This window comes from Bombina bombina, chromosome 2 (assembly GCF_027579735.1).
Source record: "Bombina bombina isolate aBomBom1 chromosome 2, aBomBom1.pri, whole genome shotgun sequence".
NCBI lineage: Eukaryota > Metazoa > Chordata > Amphibia > Anura > Bombinatoridae > Bombina > Bombina bombina.
Window position 1 is genome coordinate 580,354,492 of NC_069500.1, and position 25,997 is coordinate 580,380,488.

The window sequence follows — 25,997 nt, forward strand, 5'->3', positions numbered from 1 at the left end:
TGTAAAAAAAAAAGGAGATTTAGAAAACAAAATATGGAGTTCTGATTATCTTTTTGTAAAGGAAGATACCAAGTAAATGATGACAACAGCATGCAGTGACTGAAAGGAAGGGCCTTGAACTGCCTAAACAATAATTTAAAGGTTAAATGGTAGATTGGTGACTTCCGGAAAGGTCTCATTAGTCTCAAAGTCTGTAGAAAGATGTGAATAATCAGTAGTAAGATCAAAATGTCCTAAAAATGAACAGACAATGGACACACACACACACAAACTCAAACTTGCACATACACCCAAGGAAACACCAACAGAGACAGCCTCAGAAAACACACAAAGACATACACACACACACACAGACAGACACCCACAAAAAACACAGAAAGACATACATACACACCCTCACTGAGACATCCACAGAAAACACACAAAGACATACACACACCCTCACAGAGACACCCACAGAAAATACACACCCTCACAGAGACATCCACAGAAAACACAGACATACATACACACACACACCCTCACAGAGACATCCACAGAAAACACAGACATACACACCCACCCTCACAGAGGCATCCAGAGAAAATACACAAAGACAAACACACGCCCACCCTCACAGAGACAACCATAGAAAAAGCTCAAAGACATATGCACACACCCTCACAGACATCCACAGAAAATGCACAAAGACATACACACCCACCCTCACAGAGATACCAACAGAAAAAAATACATACACACACATAGAGACACAAACAAAAGCACAAAGACATAAACACAGACACCCACAGAAACACTCACAAGATGAAACATTTATGCACCTTGCATTCCCTAAATCAACAGTGTGTGACATGCATGATAAAAAAAATGAAGAAATTAAGAGATCACTTTTTAAAGACTCATATTTGCAAATGTGCAAACAAAAATAATTCTGTGAATTCAAAATTGTACATTAAAGGGACATTGTACACTCATTTTTTCTTTGCATAAATGTTTTGTAGATGATCTATTTATATAGCCCATAATGTTTTTAAAAAAAATAAATGAATAGTTTTGCTTATTTTTAAATAACATTGCTCTGATATTCAGACTCCTAACCAAGCCCCAAAGTTTTATGTGAATACCGTCAGCTACCTTCTTCAGCTTGCTCCTGTTTGTGTTAAGGGTCTTTTCATATGCAAAAGAAGGGAGAATGGGGAGAGTGTCTTATTGCCACTTGCAGTGGGCTTTCCAGCTACCTTTTCAACAGAGCCAAACTGACAGCTTCTAAGTAAGTTTTTAATCTGTTTTATACTAGATTTTTATATCAGTATCTGTGCATCTTATTCTTTATAGTAGTGTCTATTACATGTAATTATATGAAAATGAGTGTACACTGTCTTTTTAATGATCTGGGTAGATGGCTAGATGAAGAAAAGTATTTTTAAAAGGTTGACATATGTTTGTTTGATATTTTCTCCATTTTCCCCAACCAAGAGCACCACTTCAAATATAGTGTACAAATGTTCCCATCTGTCAGCTGTACTTGTGGATTTTGAAAATGCTGTACTCTATATGGTCTTGGTGGAACCATAAGCTGTGGTACTCATGCCATTAGATCTGGTTAAATGCAGGATTTAAGATTGTTGGTATGCATTTCAAAATTAAGTCAGCTGTAGAGTAAACTGAACAGTTTTAAGTTAACCTGTCTCATTTCCAACACTGAGCAATCTTAGTCTGAGAGTATAACATGTTATGCAGATGTAAAAATCTTAGATAAAATGCCTCCTTGTATCTGGAAAGTCCTTGCATAAAGGGGCAGTAAACTGGAATGTAATATATATCATTTGTGTATTGAGGAGGAAACATTTCTGCATGGTTTTAAATATAGAATTTCTACAGCATTGTCAAATAATCATAAATGCACTGCTGCTAAAAAAAAAGTGTTTTTATGGACCCCTGGCCCCACCATACAACTACTACCACACTGAAGTTACAATCTTAAATTGCACAAAGAAATAAAAAACATTTGCTAAGTAATTCCTACCTCCTCTGCAAATGAAAGTGATTAGCCGTCTTACTCAGGCACACTCTCTACAAACAAAGTGCCAAGTCTGTCTCACACTGTGCATAGTGGTTTAGTGCACACTCAGAAATCCTCTCAAATGCTAATACTTTTCTCCTTGTAATAACATTTCCCATGCTCAATTAGCACTCTGCTGCAGTACCCACTGGTGGCTACCAAAATTTAAAAAAAAAAAAATTTTTTTTTTTAGTTCTTGCCTCATGGGGCCCTTCTAGCCCATTGGGCCCCTGACGGGAGTCACCCCTGTCACCCCCTGATGGCGGCCCTGGCCAGCACAAATCCCCACACTTGCAGACTAGAAACAGAAAGCACAGACACTTTTAATACTTGAAAGATACCATTACGCTCAGATATCTAAGTTAGATGTTTACGGACTTATGCTTCAGATGTGGAGGGGGGAGAAGATAAGTAGTGAGGCAAAAGTAAGAAAAGAAAAACCATAAGCTACTGTTGTTCAGAGTTCTTATCCCACGTTGTAAGGGATATTATGTACTTTTAATTTCGACATTGTTACTGTTATTCTTCATAATATTGTATTAAACTTTTATGATTATGACATATGACAGGAAAGCATTAGAAAAGTTTGAAAATGAAGAGCTATTTGTTGGGTACCAATATGAATATGTACACTGTATTTGGATTATTCTATCCAGTTCTCCTTCAAAACTGAGGGCAGCTGGACTTGCCTGCTAACAGAACCGTGACTTTCAGCAGACAACCAACACTGTTCATATAATGTTTTTGTTGTGATCATTGTATGTGGTTGTACTTTGTAAACCCAGATGTAAACTTGAGATGTATGTATATTGTTTAACATCCGTAATCTGCTTTAACTTATTCAATAAAGCTCTTTTAAAAAGGAAAAACTATATATATATATATATATATATATATATATTCACTTTCACAAACATAGAAATTGTATTAAATATATATGAAGGTGAAAGCTTAGGGGCCAATTTGACAAAGTGTGAGCGGACATGATACGATGTGGCGTACCATGTCCGCCGCACATTGATAAATGCCAGCAACATATTCTGTCGGCATTTATCATTGCACAAGCAGTTCTGGTGAACTGCTTGTGCAATGCTGCCCCCTGCAGATCCGCGGCCAATCGGTCGCTAGCAGGGGGTGTCAATCAGCCCGATCGTATAGGATTGGGCAGATTGATGTCCGTGGCTTCAGAGCAGGAGGACAAGTTATGGAGCAGTGGTTTCCGGCTAACCTACTGTTTCCGGCTAACCTGAAGCTCGCGAGGAAATAGGGGCATCAAGCTCCATTCGGAGCTTGGTAATTCGGCCCCTTAGGGTTAAGTGATCATCAAACAATGTGGTTATATATTCAGATAAAGAAAATATACAGCTACACTAAAATAAATGTTTTAGATTCCTATTACAAGATGCAACACTCTAGTTATTCCGAGGATATGAACATAAAATCCAATAAAACGTACTTAGATATTTAGGTATAGAATCTGTGGGCATAGAATAATTAGGTGATGTTACTTTAAAGGGTAATATTATTGTCAGTTCTTATTTTAAAAAGCATGACGTTTAACTGGCATCATCATAAATAAAAGTGAATTAGTCTACGACACCAATTTATTGATGGGGCAAAAAATATTCACAGGCAGGGAACCTGTACACCCAAGATAGCGAGGAGAGTGGATGCACCCTATGCCCGCATTTATTTGTGTACAAGCAAACATTCGTGGTGCCCCACCCCCTGCAGTCAATCACCCTGGGTAGATCGTATGACTGCGGCTTCTTAACGGGGTGCAGGTTTGCTTGTGAGCGCCTACACTGCAACAGCTCCAAAGCTGCCTCAAACAGCTTCCTAATTGCTTATTATACTTCTTTACAGAAAACTAGTCAAACTTCATCTTTCACCCTTAGTGACGAGCACCATATATGGTACAGCAGCAATTGCTAATTACCGCTTTCTTTATCCCTCCTCTTCCCCTCTGTCAGCACCTACGTGATATAAATAGTATAAAAAATATTTGAATAAAATGTATTTTTTTCATTTGTATTTTAATAAATTATATTTCTCATTTTATTTTAATAAATTGTAATTCTTTTTTCTTTTGATCCCCAAGCTTTATTTCTCTTGTTAAGTGTATCCAGTCCACGGATCATCCATTACTTATGGGATATTAACTCCTCCCCAACAGGAAGTGCAAGAGGATTCACCCAGCAGAGCTGCTATATAGCTCCTCCCCTAACTGCCATTACCAGTCATTCTCTTGCACCCAATGAATAGATAGGATGTGTGAGAGGACTGTGGTGATTATACTTAGTTTCATACCTTCAATCAAAAGTTTGTTATTTTATAATAGCACCGGAGTGTGTTATTCCTTCTCTGGTAGAATTTGAAGAAGAATCTACCTGAGTTTTTCTATGATTTTAGCCGGAGTAGTTAAGATCATATTGCTGTTTCTCGGCCATCTGAGGAGAGGTAAACTTCAGATCAGGGGACAGCGGGCAGATTAATCTGCAAAGAGGTATGTAGCAGCTTATTATTTTCTGACAATGGAATTGATGAGAAAATTCTGCCATACCGATATAATGTAAACTCAGCCTTAAATGCAGTAGCAGCAACTGGTATCAGGCTGTCATGTATGTATATTTTACACTTCAGTATTCTGGGGAATGGCACTTCACTGGAATTATACTGTATGCATAAAACTTTAGCCTAATTTGCAGGGACTAGCAACAGGCTTTTTAATAACACTCAATTTATTAATGTTAAACGTTTTTTGCTGGCATGTAAAATCGTTTAATTTTCTGAGGTACTGGGTGAAAAAATGTTTTGGGCACTATTTTTTTCCACTTGGCAGTGGTTTTATTTAATTTATGACAGTTTACTGATCTCTCTCACTGTTATGTGTGAGGGGGAGGGACCTTTTTTGGTGCTTTTGCTACGCTTCAAAAAATTCAGTCAGAACTTTATTGTCTTCCCTGCATGATCCGGTTCATCTCTACAGAACTCAGGGGTCTTCAAAACTTGTTTTGAGGGAGGTAATCACTCACAGCAGAGCTGTGAGATTGTAGTTGACTGTGATAAAAAAAAACGTTTATTTCTGTATTTTTTTTTTTTTTTTCTGCTATCAGGGTTAGTTATCCTTTGCTAATGGCAGCAATCCTTTGCTAAAATTGTGTTTTTTACAAAGATTTGATGCTATAACTTTTCAGTTTATTAATTTTCAACTGTCATAACTTTTTCTGTGCTTCTTATAGGCACAGTACGTTTTCATATTATAGTAAATTACTTGAAAAGTATTTCCAAGTTGCTAGTTTATTTGCTAGTGTGTTAATCATGTCTGATTCAGAGGAAGATATCTGTGCTATATGTGCTAAAGCCAAAGTGGAGCCCAATAGAAATTTATGTACTAACTGTATTGATGATACTTTAAATAAAAGTCAATCTGTACAAATTGAACATATTTCACCAAACAACGAGGGGAGAGTTATGCCGACTAACTCGCCTCACGTGTCAGTACCTGCATCTCCCGCTCGGGAGGTGCGTGATATTGTAGCGCCGAGTACATCTGGGCGGCCATTACAAATCACATTACAGGATATGGCTACTGTTATGACTGAAGTTTTGGCTAAATTACCAGAACTAAGAGGTAAGCGTGATCACTCTGGGGTGAGAACAGAGTGCGCTGATAATATTAGGGCCATGTCAGACACTGCGTCACAATTTGCAGAACATGAGGACGGAGAGCTTCATTCTGCGGGTGACGGTTCTGATCCAAACAGACTGGATTCAGATATTTCAAATTTTAAATTTAAGCTGGAAAACCTCCGTGTATTACTAGGGGAGGTGTTAGCGGCTCTGAATGATTGTAACACAGTTGCAATACCAGAGAAAATGTGTAGGTTGGATAAATATTTTGCGGTACCGGCGAGTACTGACGTTTTTCCTATACCTAAGTGACTTACTGAAATTGTTACTAAGGAGTGGGATAGACCCGGTGTGCCGTTCTCACCCCCTCCGATATTTAGAAAGATGTTTCCAATAGACGCCACCACACGGGACTTATGGCAAACGGTCCCTAAGGTGGAGGGAGCAGTTTCTACTTTAGCTAAGCGTACCACTATCCCGGTGGAGGATAGCTGTGCCTTTTCAGATCCAATGGATAAAAAGTTAGAGGGTTACCTTAAGAAAATGTTTGTTCAACAAGGTTTTATATTGCAACCTCTTGCATGCATTGCGCCTGTCACGGCTGCAGCAGCATTTTGGTTTGAGTCTCTGGAAGAGACACTTGAATCAGCTCCATTAGATGAGATTACACACAAGCTTAAAGCCCTTAAGTTAGCTAACTCATTTATTTCAGATGCCGTAGTACATTTAACTAAACTTACGGCTAAGAATTCCGGATTCGCCATTCAGGCACGCAGAGCACTGTGGCTAAAATCCTGGTCAGCTGACGTTACTTCTAAATCTAAATTGCTTAATATACCTTTCAAAGGGCAGACCTTATTCGGGCCCGGGTTGAAAGAAATTATCGCTGACATTACAGGAGGTAAAGGCCATGCCCTGCCTCAAGACAGAGCCAAACCTAAGGCTAGACAGTCTAATTTTCGTTCCTTTCGTAATTTCAAAGCAGGAGCAGCATCAACTTCCTCTGCACCAAAACAGGAAGGAGCTGTTGCTCGCTACAGACAAGGCTGGAGACCTAACCAGTCCTGGAACAAGGGCAAGCAGGCCAGGAAACCTGCTGCTGCCCCTAAGACAGCATGAATCGAGGGCCCCCGATCCGGGAATGGATCTAGTAGGGGGCAGACTTTCTCTCTTCGCCCAGGCTTGGGCAAGAGATGTCCAGGATCCCTGGGCGTTAGAGATCATATCTCAGGGATACCTTCTAGACTTCAAATTCTCTCCCCCAAGAGGGAGATTTCATCTGTCAAGGTTGTCAACAAACCAAATAAAGAAAGAGGCGTTTCTACGCTGCGTACAAGATCTTTTATTAATGGGAGTGATCCATCCGGTTCCGCGGTCGGAACAAGGACAAGGGTTTTACTCAAATCTGTTTGTGGTTCCCAAAAAAGAGGGAACTTTCAGGCCAATCTTGGATTTAAAGATCCTAAACAAATTCCTAAGAGTTCCATCGTTCAAAATGGAAACTATTCGGACAATTTTACCCATGATCCAAAAGGGTCAGTACATGACCACAGTGGATTTAAAGGATGCTTACCTTCACATACCGATTCACAAAGATCATTACCGGTATCTAAGGTTTGCCTTTCTAGACAGGCATTACCAGTTTGTAGCTCTTCCATTCGGATTGGCTACGGCTCCGAGAATCTTCACAAAGGTTCTGTGTGCTCTTCTGGCGGTACTAAGACCGCGAGGAATTGCGGTAGCTCCGTACCTAGACGACATTCTGATACAAGCTTCAAGCTTTCAAACTGCCAAGTCTCATACAGAGTTAGTACTGGCATTTCTAAGGTCGCATGGATGGAAGGTGAACGAAAAGAAGAGTTCTCTCTTTCCACTCACAAGAGTTCCCTTCTTGGGGACTCTTATAGATTCTGTAGAAATGAAGATTTACCTGACAGAAGACAGGTTAACAAAGCTTCAAAATGCATGCCGTGTCCTTCATTCCATTCAACACCCGTCAGTAGCTCAATGCATGGAGGTGATCGGCTTAATGGTAGCAGCAATGGACATAGTACCCTTTGCACGTCTACATCTCAGACCGCTGCAATTGTGCATGCTAAGTCAGTGGAATGGGGATTACTCAGACTTGTCCCCTACTCTGAATCTGGATCAAGAGACCAGAAATTCTCTTCTATGGTGGCTTTCTCGGCCACATCTGTCCAGGGGGATGCCATTCAGCAGGCCGGACTGGACAATTGTAACAACAGACGCCAGCCTACTAGGTTGGGGCGCTGTCTGGAATTCTCTGAAGGCTCAGGGACAATGGAATCAGGAGGAGAGTCTCCTACCAATAAACATTCTGGAATTGAGAGCAGTTCTCAATGCCCTCCTGGCTTGGCCCCAGTTAACAACTCGGGGGTTCATCAGGTTTCAGTCGGACAACATCATGACTGTAGCTTACATCAACCATCAGGGAGGGACAAGAAGCTCCCTAGCAATGATGGAAGTATCAAAGATAATTCGCTGGGCAGAGTCTCACTCTTGCCACCTGTCAGCAATCCACATCCCGGGAGTGGAGAACTGGGAGGCGGATTTCTTAAGTCGTCAGACTTTTCATCCGGGGGAGTGGGAACTTCATCCGGAGGTCTTTGCCCAAATACTTCGACGTTGGGGCAAACCAGAGATAGATCTCATGGCGTCTCGACAGAACGCCAAGCTTCCTCGTTACGGGTCCAGATCCAGGGATCCGGGAGCGGTTCTGATAGATGCTTTGACAGCACCTTGGACCTTCGGGATGGCTTATGTGTTTCCACCCTTCCCGATGCTTCCTCGATTGATTGCCAGAATCAAACAGGAGAGAGCATCAGTGATTCTAATAACGCCTGCATGGCCACGCAGGACTTGGTATGCAGATCTAGTGGACATGTCATCCTGTCCACCTTGGTCGCTACCTCTGAAACAGGACCTTCTGATCCAGGGTCCCTTCAAACATCAAAATCTAATTTCTCTGAAGCTGACTGCTTGGAAATTGAACGCTTGATTTTATCAAAACGTGGTTTTTCTGAGTCAGTTATTGATACCTTAATACAGGCTAGGAAGCCTGTTACCAGAAAGATTTACCATAAGATATGGCGCAAATACTTATATTGGTGCGAATCCAAGAGTTACTCATGGAGTAAGGTTAGGATTCCGAGGATATTGTCTTTTCTACAAGAAGGTTTAGAAAAGGGTTTATCCGCTAGTTCCTTAAAGGGACAGATTTCAGCTCTGTCCATTCTTTTACACAAACGTCTGTCAGAAGTTCCGGACGTTCAAGCTTTTTGTCAGGCTTTAGCTAGGATCAAGCCTGTGTTTAAAACTGTTGCTCCACCATGGAGTTTGAACTTAGTTCTTAATGTTTTACAGGGGGTTCCGTTTGAACCCCTTCATTCCATTGATATCAAGTTGTTATCTTGGAAAGTTCTGTTTTTAATGGCGATTTTCTCGGCTCGAAGAGTCTCTGAGTTATCTGCCTTACATTGTGATTCTCCTTATCTGATTTTTCATTCAGACAAGGTAGTTCTGCGTACTAAACCTGGGTTCCTACCTAAGGTGGTCACTAACAGGAATATCAATCAAGAGATTGTGGTTACATCTTTGTGTCCTAATCCTTCTTCGAAAAAGGAACGTCTGCTACACAATCTAGATGTAGTCCGTGCCCTGAAATTTTATCTACAGGCAACTAAGGATTTTCGACAAACGTCTTCCCTGTTTGTCGTTTATTCTGGTCAGAGGAGAGGTCAAAAAGCTTCGGCTACCTCTCTATCCTTTTGGCTTCGTAGCATAATACGGTTAGCCTATGAGACTGCTGGACAGCAGCCTCCTGAAAGAATTACAGCACATTCTACTAGAGCTGTGGCTTCCACTTGGGCCTTTAAGAATGAGGCTTCTGTTGAACAGATTTGCAAGGCTGCAACTTGGTCTTCTCTTCATACTTTTTCCAAATTTTCCAAATTTGACACTTTTGCTTCTTCGGAGGCTGTTTTTGGGAGAAAGGTTCTTCAGGCAGTGGTTCCTTCCGTATAAAGAGCCTGCCTGTCCCTCCCGTCATCCGTGTACTTTAGCTTTGGTATTGGTATCCCATAAGTAATGGATGATCCGTGGACTGGATACACTTAACAAGAGAAAACATAATTTATGCTTACCTGATAAATTTATTTCTCTTGTAGTGTATCCAGTCCACGGCCCGCCCTGTCACTTTAAGGCAGGTATTTTTTCCATTAAACTACAGTCACCACTGTACCCTATGGTTTTCCTTTCTCTGCATGTTTTCGGTCGAATGACTGGTAATGGCAGTTAGGGGAGGAGCTATATAGCAGCTCTGCTGGGTGAATCCTCTTGCACTTCCTGTTGGGGAGGAGTTAATATCCCATAAGTAATGGATGATTCGTGGACTGGATACACTACAAGAGAAATAAATTTATCAGGTAAGCATAAATTATGTTTTCTTGCCCTTGGCAATAAAATGGTTAATAAATACCCTGTGTTGTTTATTTTCTACAAATATTAACTTGTGTGTAGTGGTTCTGGATTTGGTGGCCCTTATTAAACTTAGTCCAAGCACCCTTGTAGTATTTGGCCTATAATTGAGATTAATAATTGGAATCCTAGGAATTAGGACAAAATAAAAATTTAGTTTTTTTTTCATCCCCCCGAGTTTTAAGTATAACATTTTTTTTTATGTAACTATAAAGGGTATCCCAAGATAGTTCTGTTTGTCTGCAAAAAAACCCTATATAATATGTAAAGGTGTTAACAATGCAGTGGATAATTATGGTGAAGCCATAATTGCCTCATTTAAGCACAGAAACATGGAAAAACGTCAGTCCTTTTAAGATTAATAATGTGTACAGTTCTAAAGGCAAGATTCTTTTAAAATATGCTTAGTATAAAAAAAGGAAGGCAGAGACGAAGGGTTGTACTCTTGGACAGCTGTTAGTTTCACAAGCTGCATGGAGGAACGTGCTGCTGGACAGAAATCCTTTAATGCACTATTCACACATCCTGCAGCATGTGTAATTCCTATCCTTCCAGAAAAACTTGACAAAGTAGAAATTTGAACAAAGGTTGCTTTAATCTGGTTCTCCACTCTAACGGCTAGATTTAGAGTTTTGTCGGTAACGACCCGCGTAGCTAAAGCTGGCTTTTTTTTCCCCGCACCTTTTAAATACCGCTGGTATTGAGAGTTCACAGAATGGCTGCGTTAGGCTCCAAAAAAAGGAGCGTAGAGCATAATTTACCGCCACTGCAACTCTCAATACCAGCGGTGCTTACGGACGCGGCCAGCTTAAAAAATGTGCTCGTGCACGATTCCCCCATAGGAAACAATGGGGCCATTTGAGCTGAAAAAAAACCTAACACCTGCAAAAAAGCAGCGTTCAGCTCCTAACGCAGCCCCATTGTTTCCTATGGGGAAACAGTTTCTAAGTCTGCACCTAACACCCTAACATGAACCCTGAGTCTAAACACCCCTAACCTTACACTTATTAACCCCTAATCTGCCGCCCCCGCTATCGCTGACACCTGCATATTTTTTTTAACCCCTAATCTGCCGACCGCACACCGCCGCCACCTACGTTATCCCTATGTACCCCTAATCTGCTGCCCCTAACACCGCCGACCCCTATATTATATTTATTAACCCCTAATCTGCCGCCCCCAACGTCGCCTCCACCTACCTACAATTATTAACCCCTTATCTGCCGACCGGACCTCACCGCTACTCTAATAAATATATTAACCCCTAAAGCTAAGTCTAACCCTAACACTAACACCCCCTAAGTTAAATATAATTTTATTCTAATGGAATAAATTAACTCTTATTAAATAAATTATCCCTATTTAAAGCTAAATACTTACCTGTAAAATAAACCCTAATATATCTACAATATAAATTATAATTATATTGTAGCTATTTTAGGATTAATATTTATTTTACAGGCAACTTTGTATTTATTTTAACCAGGTACAATAGCTATTAAATTGTTAATAACTATTTAATAGTTACCTAGTTAAAATAATTACAAAATTACCTGTAAAATAAATCCTAACCTAAGTTACAATTAAACCTAACACTACACTATAAATAAATTAATGAAATACAATACCTACAATTATCTACAATTAAACCTAACACTACACTATCAATAAATTAATTAAATAAAATAACTACAAATAAATACAATTACATAAACTAACTAAAGTACAAAAAATAAAAAAGAACTAAGTTACAAAAAATTAAAAAATAATTTACAAACATTATAAAAATATTACAACAATTTTAAGCTAATTACACCTACTCTAAGCCCCCTAATAAAATAACAAAGCCCCCCAAAATAAAAAAAATGCCCTACCCTATTCTAAAATACAAATAGAAAAGCTCTTTTACCTTACCAGCCCTTAAAAGGGCCTTTTGCGGGGCATGCCCCAAAGAATTCAGCTCTTTTGCCTGTAAAAAAAAACATACAATACCCCCCAACATTACAACCCACCACCCACATACCCATAATCGAACCCAAAACCCCCTTAAATAAACCTAACACTAAGCCCCTGAAGATCTTCCTACCTTGTCTTGACCACGCCGGGTATCACCGATCGGTCCAGGCTCCGAAGTCTTCATCCAAGCCCAAGCGGGGGCTGAAGAGATCCATCATCCGGCTGAAGTCTTGATCCAAGCGGCGGCTGAAGAGGTCCATTATCGGGCAGAAGTCTTCATCCTATCCGGGCAGAAGAGGAGATCCGGACCGGTAGACATCTTGATCCAAGCGGCATCTTCTATCCGTCTGATCTGTTCCAATCAGCCAATAGAATGCAAGCTCAATCTGATTGGCTGATTGGATCAGCCAATCGGATTGAACTTGAATCTGATTGGCTGATTCCATCAGCCAATCAGAATTTTCCTACCTTAATTCCGATTGGCTGATAGAATTCTATCAGCCAATCGGAATTCGAGGGACGCCATCTTGGATGACGTCCCTTAAAGGAACCTTCATTCTGTGTTAGGACGTCGAAAGAAGAGGATGGATTCGCACCAGAGGTCTTGAAGATGGAGCCGCTCGTCATCGGATGGAAGAAGATAGAAGATGCCGCTTGGATGAAGATGTCTACCGGTCCGGATCTCCTCTTCTACCCGGATAGGATGAAGACTTCTGCCCGATGATGGACCTCTTCAGCCGCCGCTTGGATCAAGACTTCAGCCGGATGATGGATCTCTTCAGCCCCCGCTTGGGCTTGGATGAAGACTTCGGAGCCTGGACCAATCAGTGATACCCAGCGTGGTGAAGATAAGGTAGGAAGATCTTCAGGGGCTTAGTGTTAGGTTTATTTAAGGGGGGGTTGGGTTAGATTAGGGGTATGTGGGTGGTGGGTTGTAATGTTGGGGGGGTATTGTATGTTTTTTTTTACAGGCAAAAGAGCTGAATTCTTTGGGGCATGCCACGCAAAAGGCCCTTTTAAGGGCTGGTAAGGTAAAAGAGCTTTTCTATTTGTATTTTAGAATAGGATAGGGCATTTTTTTATTTTGGGGGGCTTTGTTATTTTATTAGGGGGCTTAGAGTAGGTGTAATTAGCTTAAAATTGTTGAAATATTTTTGAAATGTTTGTAAATATTTTTTTATTTTTTGTAACTTAGTTCTTTTTTTATTTTTTGTACTTTAGTTTGTTTATGTAATTGTATTTATTTGTAGGTATTTTATTTAATTAATTTATTGATAGTGTAGTGTTAGGTTTAATTGTAGATAATTGTAGGTATTGTATTTAATTAATTTATTTATAGTGTAGTGTTAGGTTTAATTGTAACTTAGGTTAGGATTTATTTTACAGGTAATTTTGTAATTATTTTAACTAGGTAACTATTAAATAGTTATTAACTATTTAATAGCTATTGTACCTGGTTAAAATAAATACAAAGTTGCCTGTAAAATAAATATTAATCCTAAAATAGCTACAATATAATTATAATTTATATTGTAGCTATATTAGGGTTTATTTTACAGGTAAGTATTTAGCTTTAAATAGGAATAATTTATTTAACAAGAGTTAATTTATTTTGTTAGATTTAAATTATATTTAATTTAGGGGGGTGTTAGTGTTAGGGTTAGACTTAGCTTTAGGGGTTAATACATTTATTATAGTGCTGGCGAGGTCCGGTCGGCAGATTAGGGGTTAATACTTGAAGTTAGGTGTCGGTGATGTTAGGGAGGGCAGATTAGGGGTTAATACTATTTATTATAGGGTTTTTGAGGCGGGAGTGAGGCGGATTAGGGGTTAATAACTTTATTATAGTAGCAGTGAGGTCCGGTCGGCAGATTAGGGGTTAATAAGTGTAGGTAGGTGGCGGCGACGTTTGGGGTGGCAGATTAGGGGTTAATAAATATAATATAGGGGTCGGCTGTGTTAGGGGCAGCAGATTAGGGGTACATAGGGATAACGTAGGTGGCGGCGGTGTGCGGTCGGCAGATTAGGGGTTAAAATTTTTTAATAGAGTGGCGGCGGTGTGGGGGGGCCTCGGTTTAGGGGTACATAAGTAGTTTATGGGTGTTAGTGTACTTTAGAGCACAGTAGTTAAGAGCTTTATGAACCGGCGTTAGCCCAGAAAGCTCTTAACTCCTGGCTTTTTGCTGCGGCTGGAGTTTTGTCGTTAGATTTCTAATGCTCACTTCAGCCAAGACTCTAAATACCAGCGTTAGAAAGATCCCATTGAAAAGATAGGATACGCAAATGGCGTAGGGGGATCTGCGGTATGGAAAAGTTGTGCCTTGAAAGTGAGCGTTAGACCCTTACTTACAAGACTCTAAATACCAGCGGTAGCCCAAAACCAGCGTAAGGAGCCTCTAACGCTGGTTTTGACGGCTAACGCCAAACTCTAAATCTAGCCGAAAGAGAATAAAAGATTTCTGGAGGTTTTAAAGTAACCTTATTTCACTGCATTTCAATTAAAGAGCATAAGGTGCCTTTCAGGTATGACTTAAGCCAAATGACATTAAACCTATCAGTGCTAGGATTCACCCCATACTACTGCATATAACCAGCTCCACATTTATCTCTTTTCAGCTGATAAGCTCATTTCTATTTACAACCAATAACCTAGATTACAAGTTTTGCAGTACGGCTATACAGCTGAAAAATTGGCCATTGCGCGTGGAATGGCCGGTAACGCATATTTCGAGTTGCTGCGGTATATCTATACCACAAGCATTTTAGCCTGTAACGCAACGTCCATTCTGCTTTTAAAAATGAGTGCAGGATTTTCCATAGCACCGTATTCCTGTGCTATCCAGCTAAAATGCTTACGTTACAGCCTATACCGACACGAGCCATTCCATGATCTGAGACCAGTAGTTATGGATTTTGTGAAACAAAAATGTTTCACAAAACATAACTAAAATGTTACAAAGTACACTAACACCAATAAACTACCTATTAACCCCTAAACCGCCACCCTCTCGCATTGCAAATACTATATTAAACTTATTAACCGCTAATCCGCTGCCCACCCACATCACCAACACTAAAATAAACCTATTAACCCCTAAACTGCCGGCCCCCCACATTGCCAACACTATATAAACCTATTAAGCCCTAAACCGCCAGCCCCCACATTGTAACTAATAAACTAAACCTATTAACCCCTAAACCGCCGGTCCCCCACATTGCAAAACACTAAATTTAACTATTAACCCCTAAACCTAACACCTCCTAACTTTAAATTAAAAGTTACACTATAACAATCTTTAAATAAATAAAAACATACCTGTGAAATAAAAAAAAATAAAAAATAACATTAAACTATAAATTAACCTAACATTACTATTCTAATTAAATTAAAAAACTACAAATTAAAAAAACTAAATTACATATTTAAATAAACCTAATACTATGAAAAAAATAAAAAAAATCTAGCATTACAAAAAAATAACACTAAAAATAGAAAAAATAAAAAATTCTAAGATTACAAAAAATAATAAACGAAATTATCAAAAATAAAAACAATTACTCCTAATCTAATAGCCCTATAAAAATAAAAAAGTTACCCCAAAATAAAAACACCCCCTAACCTAACAATAAACTACCAATAGCCCTTGCTGTGGAGGCGCGGAGCATCGTTTCCGGCGGCGCAGAATTCAGCATGGTAACCACCGTTCACAACCCTAGACACCACTCTCACTAATCAAATACTTAATTAAACCCTTGAGCCCAGTTAACAAACCCAACTATCCCACAGAAAAATAAATAACCACCACCCATGGCAAGGAACCCATTCATTAATCTTTCATCATGACAACTCACACCACAAAGTCTCCAAAATTTATTAATTCACTAACACTCATAGGACCCCATCCAGGGGGTCTTTATCTAAGTTGTCCCTCCAAACATAAATCCCCTAAACTATACAATTCCCTTACCGTTATTCAGCCATTGAAATCCCCAATTCAATTGTCAGACTGCATCCAAAGGACCCTCTGTGATCCCTCAATTAAAACCCAGTCATGGGACCCCTTTTTCAATTGAATTGTCTTTTGGGATTTTAACATGAGTTTTTCAACTTTGTAGAAGATTGGTATGGGAAATAACTAAATTGGGCAACCACCCTTATTCATTTTAGGATAATTACACCACAGTTATGGAAACTGCTCTGCTACTATCAATAACAGTCAATTCTCCATGCTACCCTATTTTTTAAGAAGCATGAGTAATTGATAGAAACAAATATTTAAACATTGAAGTTTGATGTTGAAAGGATTGAACCAATGACAGTTTAAAGAAAATAGATGTACTATGTCAAGCATGCACATTTGCTTTTGTCTGTGCTTTATAGGGGCATATATACTGTTTGGCATTATTTGACAAAAGGAAAAATAACTTATCTAAACATTAAAAGTCTGACACAATTGAAAGTTTTCGGATCTTAAAAATCACAAATATTTATCAGAAATCGATGTTTTGCTTAATATTAGTTATCAGTGCTCTGATATCATAATAGTTTACAAAACCTTAACTGGCTGACTGCTTTTACCAAATACCCAAAATAGTTTAGCAACACATTTTTATAGTGTGAAGTGGACAATTGCATTCTCAAAGGATGATAGAATGTACCCAAAGTATTTGTAGCCTTGCAGAAGTAAAAACATCCTCAAAAAAGGTAATTATTGTGAAAACAACCTCTCATGGTAAAACAGCAATAAAAACTTCAAAATATTATATCATTCTCATAGAACATTGGAAAGCTCTGTTATACTGTTCTGAGTGTAATTCACACTCTAGTCCATATGCTTCCTTGAATAGTGTTGACTCTCTTTTGTAGCCAGCCCATGAGTTCACATTTTCTGATTTCTTGCAGAAAATGTTATAATCTCTCTAAATCGTCTGCATTTTAAATAGTCTTTTCCCACTGGATGAGGGACATACAATGCTGTATTATAAAGATTTTATTGAATTTAAGCAAAATGACTAATTAAACAAAGGCATAAAACACTGAATAAATGGTAGACTGAATGAGGTATTTAAAAAAAGATGAGCTTGAGAATAATACACAGACATTTAAAAAAAATATATATTAGTTGTTTAATATTGAAAAAAATATGATTTGTATATCTATTTAGCAAATAATTCTTACATGTTGAAACCTAGGATTCATTTTCTGCTGTGGCCAGTTAGTGGCAGGTGTATTACTTACTAGAGTGTGTAACCAATGTATGTGTGGAAAATAGATAGCAGTGATAAATCTGGAGTCTGCACAAAAAGACCACATATACAGAAAAAGGAGATAATAAATAAATAATGAAAGTGCATTACAGAGATCACAACCTTAATATGTAGAAAATTAGAAATGTATGTAATTGTAAAACAGTAATTTCTATATCTTCTCCTATATCCTAGACAATACTTACCAAATGAGCCCCCCTCGCTGGAGGGGTGTGAACAGAAAACCTTCACACCCCTTTTACCTATGAGACAAACACCTGAAACATCAACCCTTATTGCTTATCCTTGTCCACCATATGATACAATAATTAGGGATGGGACCTTGGTAATTAATGCCTAGGATATTGGACAAGATATTGAAATTAGTGTTTTAGATTATTTAAATTTCTAAATATCTTGGCTTTCCTAGAAAAATAATTACCAAGTGACATTAGTAGCTAGCAGTAAAAAACAATAGGGGAAAAAAAAGACTACATAAAAGAAAAACCGACTTCAAAAGAAGAGTTTATTTAATGACAACTGAACTCAGATGGTTTCTGCCAAATGTAGCTGAGGCAGATTGTAAGACATCCTTATGTAGTACCCAAGATGTTGGCATTATTTGAATAGAGTGTGCCCTGAGTCCCTTAGCAACAAATTGTTTCTGAATATCTAAATTCTGGCCACATGCAAATGTAGACAATGAACTACAGCTAAAGTATGCAAATGTTTTCCACCTTTTAAGGGCTAGATTACAAGAGAGACACAAATGTTTCCACTTGGGTTTTCATGATCGTTTTTGTTCAGGTTAAATTGTGCTTATATTACAAGTTGAGAATGATTACTGCGATCTCAGAGCCTTGGTTAACAGTTTTGCGAAAATAAAAATTTACATACAATAAAAAATTATTACAGTTACACTCATAATAAAACTATCTAATAAAAAGTATTTTTAAAAAAACTATTGCACACAAAAGTTATAAGGGCTCAAAGATATGAGGTCTCAGGTGTTAGAAAATAAAAAAAGCAGGCAAAGGGCTTTAACATAGAGATACATACATATACATCTCTAAAGATGAATATGTATTTATATCAAACCTTATTCCTAATCCTAAATATATATTGTACCAAAATACCAGCGCAACCCGATGCACACAAAAAGTTTACTTCTAGCGCAATTAGCGCTCTAGTGGAAACAATTTTAGGGAGAAAATCTGGGTTAGTTCTTAAAGCTACCTTATCTTAATCAAAAGAGAGGTATAGTTCTTTCACAGACAAGGCTTATCTTGATAAGGTGATTGCTATTTAAAAAATCAGTCTTCAGTGTAAAAAAACAAAGAGAGGTTGATTCCATGGGTTCAAAAATTGCTGAAATTAAAGATTCAAGAACAAAAGATAAATCCTATGATGGAAGGAACAATCTTTTTACAGATACACTATGCAGAGGAGGTTGAAAAAATTGAATCACTAAAGTGCCCAGCAAATACCAGAGATTGCAAAGACCGCTGAGACTTGAATATTTCAAGTTGTTTCTTAAAAACCCTGTAAAAAAACATCATGGAATAAAGACAGTACAATAACTGCAATTTAACTATTGGAGACTGCTTCTTTGAAAGCCACTTTTAATAATGTCCCAAATTCTATAATAGGCCTAAGATGTTGACTTCTTCCTGACTTGAAGTAGGGTATCAATAACAGAATGATCAATATTCAATTTGCTAGGTCTTGCCCGCTCAATATCCAAGCCCCATTTTCTGAAGATTCAGAAGAAGCACAGCCGTTGGAAGAAACCATAATGGCTGAATAGCTAGTTGTTTTAGAAGAGGAGACTATGGTTTCTGTGGCCATCATGGGACAATGAGATGGAATGTCACCTTGAGATGGTAAGTAACTGAAGTAGTAGACTATGCTTGTTGTGACTGCTAGCCATCAAATCCACATCAGGAGAACCCCAGTTCTTTGTTATCAAGATAAATATTTCCTTATGAAGCCTCCTCTCTGTTGACAAAATCTTCTTTATGCTTTAATAATCTACCTCCAGATTTAGTTGATCATGTAGATGAACAGCTGTGGGCTGGAAAATATGTTGATGTGACGAAAAAAACAATGGTGCAGTGACATGAAGAACTACTGGACTCTTTGTTTTCTCTTGGATCGTGATATAAGAAACTGCCATTTTGTTGTCTGATAGGATTTTCACAGACTGACTTTGCATCCTTCTCTGAAAAGTGTTGAGAACTTGGAAAACTGCTTTTATTTCTAAAATATTTAACAAGAGATGAGAATATGATGGGTGAATATTGGCATCTGTAACAACCTCTACCCATTGTAGTTCTGATAGTAGAACACCTGGAAAAAAGAGCCACCACTCGAAATGCTTCTTCAGAAAGCGTGGAAAAAGAAATTTTGAGACAGGTGCTGAGAACTCATCCAATAACTGGAAAGCCCTCAAGTGCCATCTAGCCCACTTGACAAGATAAATTACTGAGGACATTTTCCAAGAAACTTCATGCTCTGTCTGATTGTCATATATTTGTGTTTCTGAATTTTTTACAGATAAAACAGTAGCTTGTCCACTATTGCCTGATGAAGGTAAACAATACCTTCCTCAGGCAAAACCACACACACAGAAGGCTCCTAATGCTGATCTTTAAAAAGGTTCGGAAAAAGCAGAGACTTGTTGATGGTGAGAACTCATGAAAAGATTATCTAGAAGTTACCCTTTAATAGAGAACTAAATTAGTCAGAAGTGGAATTTGCTTGCTACTAAGTTTAAGGATCGGATAAATATTACATACATTGTATACCATAGGAGTGGCAAGCACTAAGGCGTGATACACCTATGAGCAACATTAGAAGCTTTTAGTGTGAAGTTTTGATTGTGTAGTGTGGATAGGGTAGAGTCAGTAATGTGAACCAGACCGGTATTTGCCACTACAGCATTGAGGAAGAAAGAACAAAAAGATGCAAGAGTTGTTTGTATAAGGACAATTAAGTTTCTGTCATATTGGATTTTAAGGTACTGTTCAATACTGGTTTATGTATCTTTGTCAATACTTGAAAGTTCTCATGTTGTTTATAATAACCATTGAGACTGTGCGGATTTACTTTCTTTTACACAAGAATTGGGAGGACTCCTTTATCTTTATATATTGCAAAGGCGACTCTCTATTTAGGCCATATTGGCAGCCACCTTAGGCCTCACGCTCACTGGGGCCTCGTAGCCGACTAGGGCTGCAACAACTAATCGATAAAATCAATAATGAAAATCGTTGACAACGATTTCCATTATCGATTAGTTGGTTATAGATTAGTTGTTGAGCCATCCAGTTCGGTGGGACACTGTTTTGTTCGGCGCTGCGGTGCCATCTTACACCTCCACACCTCCCACCTTGAGCATGCAAAGTTGCACATCAGTGCCACTGTGATCTTTCCCCCCTCCCACAGCAGCGTGTTTTGTCTGCACTGCAGTGGCGGCGCCAGTTTTTTCAGTCGAGTGTGCCCGGTACAGGCACCGTTGGGCAGGATCAACCAAGTAAGTAATGAAAAAAAGTATTATATTATTAATATATAAAATAAATGGAGGATACAGGCACTGTTAGGCAGGATCAACCAGGTAATGAAAATTATATGTATATACTGTATATATTCATTACCTGGTTGGTCCTGCCTAACAATTCCTGTATCCATTTATTTGTTTTATTATTATTACTATACAGAATCACTTTTATAATTAAGGCCACTGTTGTGATTCATGATATACTGGTGCTAAATAAATGTTTACTTCTATTAACTTCAGCCCATGCCTGAGAGGGAAAGGGGAAATCACACAAGTCTTGTGATCTGCTGGTCAGCTGTAACTCCCCTTGTAACATCTATACATGCAATGATGCAAATGACGCTCTATTTTCTAATAAAAGAATACAACATTCCAGTGTAGAAAAACATTTCATATATAATTAACATCCTTCTAGAGGAAAAATAGTGTGTGTGTTTGTATACAGAGGTGTCAGATCAATTGTGATGTATTATAAACCCCTATATAGCGTGATAGGACATTAATACATTTTATAATTTCCTTTTTGAGGGTATAATTGCTTTTAAGGGACAGTCTAGTCAAAATTAAACTTTAATAATTCAGATTGGGCATATAATAACTTTCTAATATTCTTTTATCGTCAAGTTTGCATTGTTCTCTTGGTATTATTTGTTGAAAGCTAAACCTAGGTATACACATATGCGAATTTCTAAGCCGCTGAAGCATAGTTATGTAACACAAAAATGAAAAGCTTATAATTAGTGTTACAAAAATGACTTTCCTTTGGGGTAGTAGTCACAGCCAACCTCAACTTTTCCTTTTGGCTGTGTATAGATGTATGGTATGGAAACGGTGGCGCAGCTCTAGTTCTTGTGTGCCATAGAAAACATTGTGCTCATCAGTGTGAAAATCACACAGGTAAAAAGTTTATTAATATAACAGTGTTGGTTATGCAAAACAGGGGAATGTGTAGTAAAGGTAGAATGTACATTATGCCGTATAAGCTTCTGTATTTGCGCTTTTAAAAACCACGAAAGGGTTTGCACGACTTGCTGGGTGTTTTTTATTTTAATCGCAGCTCCATTAACGTCTAGGGGAATGCGAATATACGTTCATGACCTCGCGTAATCTATCCTTTAGTGCAAGTATGCTTGCGCATGAGCGCAAACTTTTTACTGTTAAATCGTAATATGGGTGCGAACTGCCGAGTGCAAAAAAACCTACATCTAGCGGATTTAACACTCAAAGCACAAGCGCAAATTTGTGCTCCACGCGTAATCTTGCCTTTAGTGAGTGTGAGTACTACAACATCCCTTTTTTAAAAATGAGATAAAGTAGCGGCAACTTTCTCCTTATGGAAATTATTTTTATATAGTGTTCTTGATTTTAGTTGAAATCTTGGCTCATCAAAAAACAAGGTCTTCTTAATGAATTAAAAATAATTTTTAACATATGAAAAGTGTTAAAAACATCATTGAGCAAACATGCTCAGTATACCCATCATGCCTATTTACAAAGGGCATCAAGCTTGTTTAACGCATATAAACACCACTCTGTCCAATTGCAATACACACAAGGACTCCATTATACCTATCAACCCATATCAGATTTCAGTGATTGCCATGCATAATATGTAGTTTTGAGTACCATTGTGGAAAAATGTAGAAACATTGGAATTCCCTCTTAAAAAAAGCTTAGGCCTACATTACAAGCAGAGCACTAATTTATTGCACACCCGCAAATAGGCAAATGTGCCCGTTTACGGGCGTGCATAAAATAACCAGCCAATACAAAAAAATCCTTTATGAGGGGTTAAAGTTGGAGGGTGTGGGGTGTAAGAAAAAAGACGGCAATGAAAAAAGCCTTAACATAGTGGTCTATGGGAACTGTGTGTTACCTGTAAATATATACAATATGTATATGAATATATACATATATATATTTGGAAAATTGTACAAGCTCAATAGGTTATAAATGCTCACAAGCAAAAAGATTCCTGAACTCAAAATACTGTCATGTCACCTTAGTGCACGGAGTCCTCAAATAAATTATTGAAAAATTAAACAGAATATCTGGAGGGACTAATCCAGCACAAGTTTATATATAGGGCAAAAAGTAAAGAAAATACTGGTATGTATATAACCACGAAGAGCCCAAATTCTCAGCAAAACAGAAAAGCATTTATTAAGCATGATTATTTAAACATAATTATTGCGACATAAGATACTATATAGGCTGCTGAAAAAAAGCATAAAGTAAGCAATTCTAAAGAGTAGACAGATAGTAGGCCCATATTAACATTAACATATAAATATTTATTCAAATACATATATATTTACAATCTGCTGCCCATTACTGCGCTCCCTTTGCTGCGCTAGAGAACATGGCTCCCATTAGAGCTTATGGAAGCCCGCTTGTGAGCGCAAAGCTTCCGTGCAATGCGAACGCGAGGTCGCGTTCACTTAGAACCTTAGTTGTAATACCAGCGCACATTTGCGTGAGTTGGTATTACTAAGTGGAGCGCAAATAATGCTTTCCCGGAAGTGATATTTTGCGCTCCACTTAAAATCTAGCCCTTAATGTTTAATTTTATCTTTATACTTTTTTCTTACTAGAGAACATAATCAATTCCCATTCCAACATTAATGAAAGCAATCTCTAGTAACATAGATTTTTTTTATATATATAATTCTAAGAAATCATTTAAAATTATGTGTATGCCATTATATGCCACCTGCACATTAAAATGAAAGAAATGTAATTGATTCTTATGAAGTTACAGGTGTTCATTTTCAGTCTTTGGCTTTGGAATTTGGAATGCTGCCATTTTAAATAAAAATTCTGTCACTTAAATGTAAGACTGCACTGTCTGATGCAAATAATGAGGAAACAAGTACATCTAAACATGTAACAGTCAGAGAAAAACTTTGTTAATCTTGTTTGCCACCCAGCCAGTATCTACCCTGCACTGCCTAAGTTTCAGCTTCAATTGTTGATCAATGTTTATATAGATAATAAAGAATAAATATAATAATAAGGACTATGTTATGGTGGAATTTCTTCTAAGTGTGCTGGAATCTCATGTTAAACAAATGATAATTTAAGCTAATCAGTAAGGATATTGTCCTAGATTACTAATGGAGCACCATAGATAGTGCAGGGTATAAGATCAGTGCACAATCTAGTATTACAAGTTCATGGTTAAACAGAATTACCAGATAATATTTAGTGCATCCAACAGCCCTTTAGTTTATTATTGAAATAAATGACTAAAATGTGTTTTTAAGGGATATGATATATGTCAAGGTGTTTGACAGGGAAATGCTTAAAGTTGTATATAGATAGATAGATAGATACACAGGAGGGAACTCACAGGTCTTTCCAAAAGTGCAAATTTTCTTTTACAAGTCAACGTTTTGGCTGATATAGTCAGCCTTTTTGAAGACAATCTTAGCGTGTAAGCGATACGCTTCTCATGCCACCATTCAGAATGAGATACTCATATCCTGGATGGCGGCATGAGAAGCTGAATCGCTTACACGCTAAGATTGTCTTGAAAAAGACTGTTTATATCAGCCGAAACATTGACTTGTAAAAGAAAATTTGTACTGTACTTTGTTTGGAAAGACTTGTGAGTGCCCTCCTGTGTATCTATATATATATATATATATATATATATATATATATCCAGGTAGCCCTCAGTTTACGCCGGGGTTAGGTTCCAGAAGGAATAGTTGTAAATCGAAACTGTTGTAAATTGAATCCCAGTTTATAATGCAAGTCAATAGGAAGTGAGGGAGATAGGTTCCAGGCACCTCTCAAAATTGTAACACCTAATACATTATTTTAAAAGCTTTGAAATGAAGACTTTAAATGCTAGACAGCATTATAAACCTAATAAAATAATCACACAACACAGAATATATAATTAAACTAAGTTAAATAAATAAAAACATTTGCTAAACAGCATTATAAGCCTAATAAAATAATCACACAACACAGACTTTTTTTTCCTGCAAACAGTTCTTTCTATGCATTCCAATCTGGACTGAGTTATAGACAGGAAGATCTTGTTCCCTTGAAATCTGCTCAATAGCTCAGGTCTGGTTAAACTGATTAATTTCAGCTTGCTTGGCTTTGATGCAACACAAGAGGACAGCTCCACCGACTGGCTATTTTAATAAATGCACTGCTTCTCAATGCTTTTTAATAGCAGTCACATGACTGGAAAAAAAGGTTGTTATTCTGAAACGGTGTAAATTGAACCATTGTAAAACGAGGGCCACCTGTATATGTGTATATTTGTATGTGTGCATGTATATATGTATAGATATATGTGTGGATATAAACACATATATACACATATATAAACATAACATAAAATATAAACATAAATTCATACACAGATACATATATATATATATATATATATACACACACACACATATAAACTGGCGTAGATAGGAAGGCACACTCCAACAGGCAAACACCCTGGTGCACTGCTGTAAATAGTATACAGAAAGTTCCAAGGATCCCACGCACCGCAAATGCATATCAGGAAACTCAAAGCGGGCACATTAAACAAGGATTTGTATCAAACAGCTTTTAATGGAAATGCAAAAAAGCCCAATCCAAACGTTTCGGCTCACAACATTGAAAAAGGCTCTGTTGTGAGCCCTAACGTTTGGATTGGGCTTTTTTGCATTTCCATTAAAAGCTGTTTGATACAAATCCTTGTTTAATGTGCCTGCTTTGGGGTTCCTGATACACATTTGCGGTGCGTGGGATCCTTGGAACTTTTTATATATATATATATATATATATATATATATATATACAGTATATACAGTATACAGGTGGCCCTCGGTTTACGACGGTTCAATTTGCGCCATTTCAGAAGAATTTTTTGCTATTGAAAAGCATTGACTGCTATTGAAAGCATTAGCACATGCATACATTAAAATAGCCAGTAGGTGGAGCTGTCCGCTTGTGTTGCAGCAAACACATGCAAAGAAAAGCAAGCCAGACATGATCAATGGATCAGCTTTCAAAGGAACAAGATCT